This window comes from Bos indicus x Bos taurus, chromosome 9 (genome assembly GCF_003369695.1).
Source record: "Bos indicus x Bos taurus breed Angus x Brahman F1 hybrid chromosome 9, Bos_hybrid_MaternalHap_v2.0, whole genome shotgun sequence".
Lineage (NCBI taxonomy): Eukaryota > Metazoa > Chordata > Mammalia > Artiodactyla > Bovidae > Bos > Bos indicus x Bos taurus.
This window is the reverse complement of record NC_040084.1, coordinates 100,683,627-100,695,410: the sequence shown is the minus strand read 5'-3', so window position 1 is coordinate 100,695,410 and position 11,784 is coordinate 100,683,627. Positions and strand designations below refer to the sequence as shown.

Sequence of the window (11,784 nt, the reverse complement as noted above, 5' to 3'; positions counted from 1 at the left end):
TTAGGTTCTCAGTTTTCCGTCTGAAAAATAAAGGAATGGTTGATGCTGTTGCTTAGTCACTGTCATATCCGACTCTTTGGGACCCCATGGACTGTAGCCCGCCAGGCTCCGCTGTCCACGGGATTTTCCAGGCAAGAATACTGGAGTGGGATGCCATTTCCTCCTCCAGGGGATCTTCCTGACCCAGGGATTAAACTCAGGGATGGAACCCAGGTCTATTACATCTTCCACCTTGGCAGGGAGGTCCTTTACACCTGAGCCACCAGGGAAGCCCATCCATTGTTAATACACAGTGGTCTCAATAAATGGTAGCTTTCGCTGGTCTCAGCCTCTCTCACTGCCAGGAATTATGATTCCACTTTCCCTCCTGAAGATACTGCTGAAAAAGGGGCTCCTCTTCACCCCCGGCTTATGTCTTGCATGGCATTCTAATATGTCATCAACTTTAGAAGGGTTCATTGGAAAACCTCAAGAACCAGAGGACAGGCACACTGAACTCTCAAGAAGAACTACAATTGACTAGTAAACATTTGATAAAAGTTAAGGTCACCCTCACTACTATTAAAAAAACATGGAAATTTCAAAGAACATTCTCAAATAACAGGCTGGGAGCCATTGAACAGTATAGACTACTTAGTGTTGGACAGGCTGTATGAGAAGTTGATTCTTTTTTTTTTTTTTGCTTTAACATATTTCCCAGCTTTTTTCTTTTTTTTTTTTAATATAAATTTATTTATGTTAACTGTAGGCTAATTACCTTACAATATTGTATTGGTTTTGCCATACATCAACATGAATCCGCCACAGGTGTATACGTGTTCCCCCATCCTGAACCCCCCTCCCACCTCCCTCCCCGTACCATCCCTCTGGGTCATCCCAGTGCACCAGCCCCAAGCATCCTGTATCCTGCATTGAACCTGGATTGGCGATTCATTTCATATATGATATTATGCATGTTTCCGTGCCATTCTCACTCTTGTCCCTGCTGTCGGAATTTTACTATGTGCAGTCTCTCTGAGTATGCATCAATCACATTTTAAAAGTTCATATGACTATGACTATAATTCTACTTCAACCACTTATATGATGGTAATACCAAGCATTTATTGAGTTCTTGGGATGCAGCACCTGGAAAGGCTAAGCAGGAAACTCTTCTGGGATGCACAGGCATCGAATCCCTTCCCAAGAGCTGTATGGTCTCCTCTTCAGATACTCCAGCACGTGAATCAACAATGCAACAGGTTTTCTGAAGACTCTCTAGACCACGAGACCCTTGAGGGCATAACCTGCCCTACAGACACAGCAGTCTTCATCCCCAGGACAGCGGTTGGCTTATCTGATGGCTTATTTACTGAATTAATAAATAGATTTCAAGCTGATTTGGGAATCTAGGGTCAAAACCCCTGGGTTATGAATTAATGAGATGAATTTTATAGAAGATATACTTGTTTTTAAATACAGCATTGAAATATATTGGATTGGATTCCACAGGACCCTAACCGCTAGTTTCCCTTTTCAGAACATCTATTACAGCCAAGGCCAACCAGCTCCAGGAACAAATGCTCTGGACTCAGGACTGTCAGTTACCTGCCGGTTAGAGAGCAAAACTCCCTCCTAAATAAAAAGCAGAGTCTGCAGAAGCTGGTTTGGGTAGGAAATTGGAGGAAGGAAATGGATGAGGAACCGGAACGTCCCGGGTGGAGGGCAGGGGTGCTCGGTGCTGTGGGCAGAGGGGTCCACAGCCGCCTGCCTGCCTGGTGGCCCGTCTTGCCCAGGGCCTCTCTGGGTTGAATGCACCAGGAGTAAGGACCAGAGTCAAGCACAGGAGGGTGAGGCCGGAAGTCAAGCGAGGTTGAGGCCGGAAGTCAAGTGTGGGTGAGGCCGGAAGTCAAGTGTGGGTGAGGAAACTGCAAGCTGTTCTCAGGAGCTGTGTGGACAGGCCTGCGGAGGAGCCTCGGTGTCTGGGGAAGCCCTCTCCAGAGCCTTGCTCCTCAGAGCCACTTTGTGAGTTCTCTGCTGCAAAACGGGATAAATGAGTGAACTGGTAATGTTTCTTGTGGCTGTATCAAATGTAGTGTGTAATATTTCCCAGCAAAAGGCATCAGGTGGATTACAAATACGGACCTTTCAATCCATAGTCCGAATCTAGTCCCCTGGTTTCTGGCTCTGGTGAAAATGTACTTTTGGAAAAAAATGGTACAAGGAAACTGGATCAAGCCTTTCTGATTTCGCTCTTCTTGAATGTCTGACACACATTCCAGCCAGGTTGTCTGGGATGCCCTCGTGGGCTGATCTAAAGGTAACATCTTACTGTGTGAAATATAGGGAATACTCTCTGAAAGGGCATGAATCTCCGAGAGACCTAATGAAAACACTTCCAGTGCCCATCACGGCCAGAGCATCTTCCATCAACTATTATTTGGGGAAGAAAAGTAGCCAGACCAAACTCACACTCATTCTATTGTTCTGAACTTCTTTTGAAAAGCACTTAAAAACACGGAATCAATATCTTCCTCTGATTACAGGATGATAAGTGGGGTACCTATCTTTCTCCCTGTTTCTTTCTCTTTTTCTTTCTCTAACATCATGGAATTGACTGCTGACTTTTTTTTATTACATTTTTAAAAAATGTAGATTTCACTGGAGTATAGTTGCTTTATAGTGTTGTGTGGTTTCTGCTATACAGCAAAGTGAATCAGCTTTATGCACATGTATATCCCGTCTTTGCTAGACCAAGCATGGAGTGAAGTTCCCTGCACTATAGAGTAGGTTCTCATTAGATATCTACTTTATACACAGGAAAAATATGGAATGCTTCATGAATTTTCATATGATCCTTGCGAAGGGGCCATGCTAATCTTCTCTGTATCCTTCCAATTTTAGTATATGTGCTGACGAAGCAAACACATTGACATTTTAAACTTAGATGGTGATCATTGAAATTCCTTACAATGGAAGGAACAAATATGCCTTAATGGGATTTTGATGATAAAACTGTGTCTAATTGAATATTTGCCTGCAGTACTCATAACTTTAGAATCTAAAGTAATTCAGTAATAATTTATTCAACACATATTCAATCGGCACCTATCAAACTTCTACTTTGGGGGAGATCTCCTCTGTCTGGCCCTGGGGTTAGCAAGATGACCAGGAATCTGCCCCTTTTCTCTAAAATCTTACCATTTGGTCAGAGAGCCAGGTACGTCTGTAAATGATTTTATTCCGATGCAGATATACAGTAAGTGAGGCACACTATAATACTGAGGCTAAAGGAAGGGAGAAGCCAGTTTTATCTGTGAATACTTCAAGAAAAAATTCTGTGGAATAGTTTTTTAAAGAATCTACAACTGGAGAGATCACTTAAAACATGTCGGGAATTGTGAATGACAGTTCATGCAGAAGAAACAACTTGAGTAAAGACAGACAAAGGACAGATTATATTAGTGGGGATAGAGCTTCATCAATCTGGGGCTTTTACATACCAGAGTGAAAAATTTGAAACAGAAGCCACTGACTATAACAGAGGAGTGGCATTTTTCCTCTGAATTTATGGAAGCAAGCCTGCTGCTGGTGGCTGTAAATAGCCCAGATTTCGAAGAAGCAAGATGGTAGGAGGAGGGCCATCAGCTCCAGCTATGAACGTGGGCAGTGGCCGCAATAAGATATGGGTGGATGCAAGAAGTGAATTTAACGATTGTTCACAGTGGCACTAAAGGGGCATTGATGATATATCGGAATGGGAGTAGTTTGTCATGTGTCTGTGGGGATTATGTAGGAAATCCTGTTTAGAAAATGTTGCTTCAAAGGTTTGGGAATGCTGCATCAAGATGTTAACCAGGCAAGTCAAAATGTGGTTTGGAGCTCATAAGACAGATCAAAGCTGCAGGTGGGAGTTGGTATTCCATCAGCTTCAGATTGGTAGTGAAAGCCACCAGAGTAGAACCTATTGCCAAGGAGAATTTGAGGAGTAAAAAGAAAAAACAATGAACATTAAGGTGAATAACAACTATAACAATGATGACAGCAACTAAACCCCGGTGTCAGTGGCTGCAGCAGTGACCTTCCCAGAGGGTCCTCACCGATTCTCAGCTCCTGGTGTCACGTCTATTACGGTCCAGTAGTGTCTCCACACCACCCTCCCCGCCCCCATCACGTCTACCTAGAATCTCAGGATGCAACTTCGTCTTCTTTTTTTTGGAAATAAGGGTTTTTTTGCAGATGTAATCAAGTTAAGGAGAGGTCATACTGGGTTGGGTGGGTCTGCAAATCCAATGACTTGTCCCTCCCTATAAGAAGAGAGAACTTTCTTAAAATGTATTTTTTAATTGGAGGAAAATTGCTTTACAATGTTGTGATGGTTTCTGCCATACAACAATGCAAATCAGCCATAATTCTACAAGAAACAGGGAGATTTGTAGACCCAAAGACAGAGTGTAGGGCCTCATGGGAAGCTGCAGGCAGAGCCTGGGTGATGCATCTACAAGCCAGTGATGGCTAAGGATTGCCAGCAACCTCTGAGAGCAGCAAGGAAGAGATTCTCCCTTCCAGCAGGAGGCAGCTCTGATGACCCCTGGATTTTGGACGTCTTGCCTGCAGAGCTGTGATAGGATGCTATTTGAAGCCACTTGATTTGTGGTACTTTATTACAGCTGCACTAAGAACTAATACAACTCCTGTGCCACCCTCTCTCACACTGGATGGGGCTGGGCTGCCTGACCAACGGGGTGCTGCAGGAATGACCACGTGCAGCTTCTGCCTTGCTCTCTCTTGGGGTGTCCTCTGTAGGGGGCGCTGGTGGCTGTGTTTAAGGATCCAGAGGCAGCCCAGTGGCCAGGCCCTGGGCTGAGAAACCACAGCCTCTGCCAGCCACCAGCATCGACTCGCTGGGTCTGAGGTCAGGCCTCACCAGGAACAGACATCCCAGTCCCAGATGAGCCTTCAGACTATCGCAGCCCAGGCCAGCACCGTGACCGAACCCTCCCAAGAGAGCCTGAGTCAGACCACCTGGCTGAGCTGACTCCAGATTCCTGACCCCCAGAAACTGTGTGAGCTTACAAGTATTTGTTTTTTGAATGGCTCATTTTGGAGGCTGACTTTTATACAACAGAACAAAACGGATTCTCATTTGTAAGGGTTTTCTGTTCCCTTCTGTATGGCTACCCCTCAGGCAGGTTACAGGGGATGTGCCCTCCTTAATGACTGAGGGCTTGCGGTTTGCTTCTGGTTTGTGCAAAGTTTAACCCCTGAAGGATTTTTCAAGGTCACCTAACAATCACAGGATTTTTTTCAGGCCAGAATCACAGTTTCTTGGGTGACACCCTCCCATCATGCTTTTGACTTACCTATTTCTGGTCAGTTGCATGGGGGAAAACCACATCCAGTTTCATTCCTGGACATGTCTTTTCTTCTTCCTCCCATGATCCTTAAATAAAAGGCATCTTAAAGGGTGGAGTCTGGTATTTAAGGCAGCTCGAAGTCACTGTTCAATTGAAGAGTCGTATTAACCTTTGTTGCTCAGAGCTCTAGTTGGTCTTATTCTCTTCTATTTGAACCCATAAGCACTTGGCTTTTCTTTATTTTTAGATGTTCTGTATTTTCTTTAATTTCTGCTTGAAAACCACTGATGTTTTGTCTCTCTAGGCCAGAATACTGGAGCGGGTAGTTCCCTTCTCCAGGGGATCTTCCCAACCCAGGGAATCGAACCCAGGTCTCCCACATTACGGGCAGATTCTTTACCATTTGAGCCACCAGGGAAGCCCAAGAATACTGGAGTGGGTAGCCTATTCCTTCTCCAGCGGATCTTCCTGACTCAGGAATCGAACTGGGGTCTCCTGCATTGCAGGCGGAGTCTTTACCAGGGAAGCCCCCATGCTTAGCCTACATGTATGCGAGCCAAGTTGCTTCAGCTGTGTTCGACTCTGTGACGCTATGGACTGTAGCCCGCCAGGCTGCTCTGTCCATGGGATTCTCCAGGCAAAAATACTGAAGTGGGTGCATTACCCTCCTCTGGGGGATCTTCCCAAGCCAGGGAAGCTTCTTACATCTCCTGCACTGGCAGGCAGATTCTTTACCACTAGGGCCGCCTGGGAAACCTGCCGAGCTCAGCCTAAAGCAGCCCAAACATGCAATGCTCTGACTCTCCATCTGACCCAGCTGCTCTGCTGACCACATCAGCCCCGGAGGCAGTTTCGCCAAGTAGCTCAGCACAGACGGCAAGACTCTGGTGTTCCTGGACCCCTGCTGCCTGCCTGCTACAACAATGCACACATTTTAGGGTTTCATTAGGGCAGCACCCCACTTCAAAACAGCAATTTCTAGATTGGTTTACTGTAGGCTAATTGATACAGAAAACAAATGTGCAAGTTCCATTGCTGTAACAGAGAAAATTTGTTTCCTGCTCATCTAACCAGAGCGCATGGGTCCACATCAGCGTTTCTAGCTGTAGGAGATTCTGTTCCTTATATTTTATTCAGGGACTCAGGCCGCCAGAGTGTTACCATCTTCACCTTGCTGGCCAGTGTTCAGCCACGACACCTGTAAAGAGCGTGGGGGGTTACGCCCAGAATATTTTTTTATGGTTCTGACTTGGAACATATACAAGTCATTCCCACTGGCTGTATATGAAGCTAGGAAACACAGCCTGACCCTGGCCTAAAACGCAAGGAAATAGGATTGATGATCAGCAAGCAGTCTCTGACACAGACCTTGAATCTTGAGACGTAATCTTACTTACGGAATAATTGGGCTTCCTAGGTGGCTCAGCAGTTAAGAATCTGCCTGCAATGCAGGAGATGCAGGTTTGACTCCTGGGTCAGGGAAGATCTCTTGGAGGAGGGCATGGCAGCCCACTCTACTATTCCTGCCTGGAGAATCCCATGGACAGAGGAGCCTGGTGGGCTACAATCTGTAGGGTCACAAAGAGTCAGACATGACTGAAGCGACTTAGCATACACACCAATAATAATTATCAGAAGAAAGAAAGAATGGAATTGAAAATGAAGCTATTAGAGTGGGATAAGACCAAGCAGAAGCAGTGACAAATAGGTCAATGAAACAAAACCAAACAAGGAGAGTGATAGTTCTAAGGACCGAGGGACAGGTTTTGTGTTTTAGGTCTGTAAATCTCTCCTGTCACCACTCATATCTTCAGAGAAACACACTGTTCATGTCACATACGTGTGTGCAGTTATATTCAGAAGTGGGCTGAGTTGAAATGTTGGGTTTAGGCAGTAAATTAGAGGTCAGGTCACTGTTTCCAGATACCTAGAGCACCTTTAATCTTAAAACAACATTGGGAATATAGAATGGAAGAAAGCATAAGCATATTAAAATCATGTCTACACTGGTTTCAAAACGAGTTGTTCACTTAAACTGTCCAGGCAATGGGTGATTGTAGCTGGAGCATAACCTCCAGTGGGTTATAAAACTTCCCATCTTCCTTCACCCTTAAGGAAGAGGCATGTAAAGGAATATAGTGGAAAATTTAACCCTACTATGGTAGGACTTTTAAACTTACATAAGTAAACTAAATAGAGCTTTTGGGTGGAAAATCCATGTGGTTAGAAGAGATATTTTTCAAGATTTTTTTTATTTCTCTACCATTTAGAATTTCATCTTTTATTTTATTGTTCTTCCTTGGGGTAGTGATGAAATGTGGTCCAGGAGTCCCTCCAACCTGGGAGGAAATACTTGTAAATAATTCTTTCTACTAACTCTGAGTTATAAAGCCAGGTAGTTGCAACCCGCTGGGACCAGGAGATGATAAGCACAGGGAAAGCCTGTCTTATGGGCTTTCCAGGTGGCTTAGTGGTGAAGAATTCTCCTGCCGATGCAGGAGACACAGGAAACATGGATTTGACCCCTGGGTCGGAAAGATCCGATGGAGGAGTAAATGGCAACCCACTGGAGAATCTCATAGACAGGGGAGCGCGCAGGGCTACAGTCCACGGGGTCACAGAAGAGTTGAGAACGACTGATCATGCAGGTCTTTCTTAAACTCATGCTTTGTCTGGGCTTCAGGCTGGAGGGAAAACCAAGATTTCTTCATCTGACTCATGTTATCACACTAGGAATGTTTATAGAGACATGAGGCTGGATTTCCAGTAATCCAGTTAAGTTCTAATTTTTGTGGAGTGCCTTTTGTGATATATGCCCAATAGAAGACCAGCAGAGAATGAAAATTCAGAAATTCTGATTCTTGGTTCTCTTTATAGAATAGAGAAAATAATAGTGATAAGTGAACAAATGTAATAAGTAAATAAGTCTTTCACTTTGAACTGTGTTTTGTTCCTTTTCTTGTGTTATTTAAAAATGTCTACATCCCATATGTCTGTCTATCTCTGTCTATTCACCATCTATGTATCTTTTATTTACTGATTGTTGGGAAACATTAATCATTTCTCACCCACACACTGGAAACTTCTTGATGAAGTACTTCTTTTAGTACTAAAATGGTTCCAGAGTATCTTCTGTAAATTTATCCGTATCACATTGAGTACAGTTAGCTCATGGCAGTTTCTAAATATGATTTTCTCTTGGAGTAAAGTGATTGCCGTATCCCTTTCTTATCATGATTTGGGTTGCCCTTACGTTAATGGGGTAACATGGTTATGTCTAACTGTGTGCTACACACCCAATAATGTTTTGAAGTCTAAGTAATAATTAAAAGTAAGACCCAAAACACCAATTTTTGTATCAGGGCATTAACTCATTAGTTACTTTCTCAGTAATAAAATGTTTTTATGATGCTAATTGTTTCTGTGCCAATTTTAAAAGAAGTTTGTTCTCAGTAGAGTCTATTAGAAATAGAAAAAATAAGGAAAATGTACAAATTGTTACATAAAACAATCAATACATATTATATATACTTCTAATTGTTTTCTCCCATGAAACTACACATTTAAAACTTAGGCTTATAAGGTGGAAAATTTTGCTTATGCAAATGTAAATGTGGAGACCAAAACTGGAGTAACTGTGCGTGACATACTGTGTGAAACAGGGTTATGAATTCTTTTTTGACTTAGCATGACACAGTGAGCATTCTTCAGTTCAGTTCAGTTCAGAAATCCCAGGGCTGATCTCCTTCAAAATGGACTGGTTGGATCTCCTTGCAGTCCAAGGAACTCTCAAGAGTCTTCTCCAACACCACAGTTCAAAAGCATCAATTCTTCGGCGCTCAGCCTTCTTCACAGTCCAACTCTCACATCCATACATGACCACAGGAAAAACCATAGCCTTGACTAGACGAACCTTTGTTGGCAAAGTAATGTCTCTGCTTTTGAATATGCTATCTAGGTTGGTCATAACTTTCCTTCCAAGGAGTGTCTCTTAATTTCATGGCTGCAGTCACCATCTGTAGTGATTTTGGAGCCCAGAAAAATAAAGTCTGACACTGTTTCCACTGTTTCCCCATCTATTTCCCATGAAGTGGTGGGACCAGATGCCATGATCTTCGTTTTCTGAATGTTGAGCTTTAAGCCAACTTTTTCACTCTCCACTTTCACTTTCATCAAGAGGCTTTTGAGTTCCTCTTCACTTTCTGCCATAAGGGTGGTGTCATCTGCATATCTGAGGTTATTGATATTTCTCCTGGCAATCTTGATTCCAGCTTGTGTTTCTTCTAGTCCAGTGTTTCTCATGATGTACTCTGCATATAAGTTAAATAAACAGGGTGACAATATACAGCCTTGACGAACTCCTTTTCCTATTTGGAACCAGTCTGTTGTTCCATGTCCAGTTCTAACTGTTGCTTCCTGACCTGCATACAGATTTCTCAAGAGGCAGGTCAGGTGGTCTGGTATTCCCATCTCTTTCAGAATTTTCCACAGTTTATTGTGATCCACACAGTCAAAGGCTTTGGCATAGTCAATAAAGCAGAAATAGATGTTTTTCTGGAACTCTCTTGCTTTTTCCATGATCCAGCGGATGTTGGCAATTTGATCTCTGGTTCCTCTGCCTTTTCTAAAACCAGCTTGAACATCAGGAAGTTCACGGTTCACATATTGCTGAATATGTGATGCTGGTCCCATCACTTCATGGCAAATAGATGGGGAAACAATGGAAACAGTGGCAGACTTTATTTTGGGGGCTCCAAAATTACTGCAGATGGTGACTGCAGCCATGAAATTAAAAGATGCCTGCTCCATGAAAGAAAGTTATGACCAACCTAGACAGCATATTAAAAAGCAGACATATCACTTTGCTGACAAAGGTCTGTCTAGTCAATGGTATGGTTTTTCCAGTAGTCATGTGGACGTGAGAGTTGGACCATAAAGAAAGTTGAGCACCAAAGAATTGATGCTTTTGAACTGTGGTGTTGGAGAAGACTCCTGAGAGTCCTTTGGACTGCAAGGAGATCCAACCAGTCCATACTAAAGGAAATTGGTCCTGAATATTCATTGGAAGGACTGATGTTGAAGCTGAATCTCCAATACTTTGGCCACCTGATGAGAAGAGCTCACTCATTTGAAAAGATCCTTTGCTGGAAAGATTGAGGGCAGGAGGAGAAGGGGACAACAGAGGATGAGATGGTTGGATGGCATCACCGACTCAATGGACATGAGTTTGAGTAAACTCTGGGAGTTGGTGATGAACAAGAAGGCCTGGTGTACTACAGTCCATGGGGTCCCCAAGAGTGGGACACGACTGAGCGATTAAACTGAACTGAATTTATGTGGATTGCTTTCAACTCATTCTTCATCCATTTGAATGATAATCAAAATTCCTATTCAATATTCAGGAGAAGAATAAGTTGATGGACATAACTTCTTTCCCTCTATCCTCGTCTTCAGAAGACATTCATCCAGGTGAGTTCTGTTGGACCAAAGTGGACCTCCCAATACTCTCAACCAATGAGACACAAGGCCCAGCATGCGCTGCTCCGGAGCGTTCCCACCCCCCACTCTGTGCCCCCCAGTTGTGGCCAGTGTTCTCCCAGCAGGTCCCCCTTCACTCCTGCTTTCTACTATTGTCTTCTACGCGTGTGATTTTTTCAAAATAGATGATGGAAATGAAAACACAATAAGGAAGAGAGAAAGGACGCTCTGGTTGCGTCAGTAATCAACAGGTGAAAACGATGGAATCGTGCTGCGTTCACGATGCTATTAATCTAGTCTCCCTGAGATCCACAACATGCAGTGGGCTAAGGCCAAGAAAGTAAAGAAAATTCATGAAAGAAATACAAAGTCTGATAACAATATGGCGGAAATTCCATCTTATTGGTAATTACAGACATACAACTTGAAACATTGATCCATTATGCTCATCTCTAATCTTAGTAAAGATTTAGAATGGTAATAATTTTGTGAATATGTATTACTGAGAGCAAAAGTCAGTGCAGACTTTTTTTAAAGATTGCACCCTTTAAATCTGTAACACGACTTTCTATCATTTATCATAAAGAAGCTACGAAAATAAATATAATTCACAGCACTATTTATGAGAAAACCAGAGCACCAATAACAGGAAATGATTAAAATGGAGATATAAACTCCAGTTCTTTTCGAAAATGTGTTTTTTAATTATTTAAAAACATGTAAGAATGCTCAGCCTTGGGTGTTCTTTGGAAGGAATAATGCTAAAGCTGAAACTCCAGTACTTTGGCCACCTCATGGGAAGAGTTGATTCATTGGAAAAGACTCTGATGCTGGGAGGTATTGGGGGCAGGAGGAAAAGGGGACGACAGAGGATGAGATGGCTGGATGGCATCACTGACTCGATGGACGTGAGTTTGAGTGAACTCCGGGAGTTGGTGATGGACAGGGAGGCCTGGCGTGCTGCGGTTCA

At 43.3% G+C, this 11,784-nt stretch overlaps 1 non-coding gene across 1 annotated transcript; it reads right to left on the bottom strand.

Annotated features, from left to right (window-relative positions):
* Positions 1-2,800: 2,800 nt before the first annotated feature.
* LOC113898938 lies at positions 2,801-2,907 on the bottom strand. Its single transcript, XR_003512794.1, has one exon. It is a non-coding gene; the product is annotated as a U6 spliceosomal RNA (small nuclear RNA).
* Between the last annotated feature and the right edge of the window lie 8,877 nt (positions 2,908-11,784).